General features: G+C 44.0%; 1 protein-coding gene across 1 annotated transcript in view; it reads right to left on the bottom strand.

Annotated features, from left to right (window-relative positions):
* LOC102675814 (protein muscleblind-like) overlaps nt 1–637 on the bottom strand; it is a 360,083-nt gene that overhangs the window by 358,641 nt on the left and 805 nt on the right. The gene's annotated exons all lie outside the window — the stretch shown is intronic.

Genomic DNA, 637 nt, shown 5'->3' on the forward strand with positions numbered 1-637 from the left:
GCGTACGAACCACTGAACACCTAATTGTCCGTTTTCGAGTTCTCGAAGCCTTACCCATCGAAACAAGCCTGGCAACAATCTAACATGGAACGACGATAGGGCGAGAAATTAAGCGCGAGTTAACGATTGGAAATTAGTAGTAATTATGTTATTAAAAAAAAGAATCTAATCTTTCTCGATATCTATATCTTAATTGTTCGTTTCGAAACGAAATTGAAAGAAATTCGTATAAAAAATATATATAAACGTGAATTCTTTTTTTTTTTTCTGGAGAAATAGAGCTTTTCGATGTTGATTATCAAGAGAAGAGGAAAAGAAAGGGAATAGGGGAGAACCGAGTAGAAAAATATTAAAAGTTTGGGGGGTTGATCGCAGCCTCGTTATCCACCTACCGACGTCTACATCCCGTGAACAAATACTGATACGCGTTAATCGGATCCCACGGACCGCTGCATCCCTTTGATCTCTCGCCGATCACGCGAGAGTTTGACGTTTCACCTTCGAGGCGCGCATCCACCTTGAACCCCGCACGGTCGCGTGTCTACTTCATAACCCCGAGGATCCCGCCCGATTGTAAACAACCAGTGATCCGAATAACCAGCGCCCGGTCTACCGTACCGGCTTGTCTGCCAGTCCG

Source organism: Apis dorsata, unplaced genomic scaffold (assembly GCF_000469605.1).
Source record: "Apis dorsata unplaced genomic scaffold, Apis dorsata 1.3 scaffold_142, whole genome shotgun sequence".
Taxonomy (NCBI): Eukaryota; Metazoa; Arthropoda; class Insecta; order Hymenoptera; family Apidae; genus Apis; species Apis dorsata.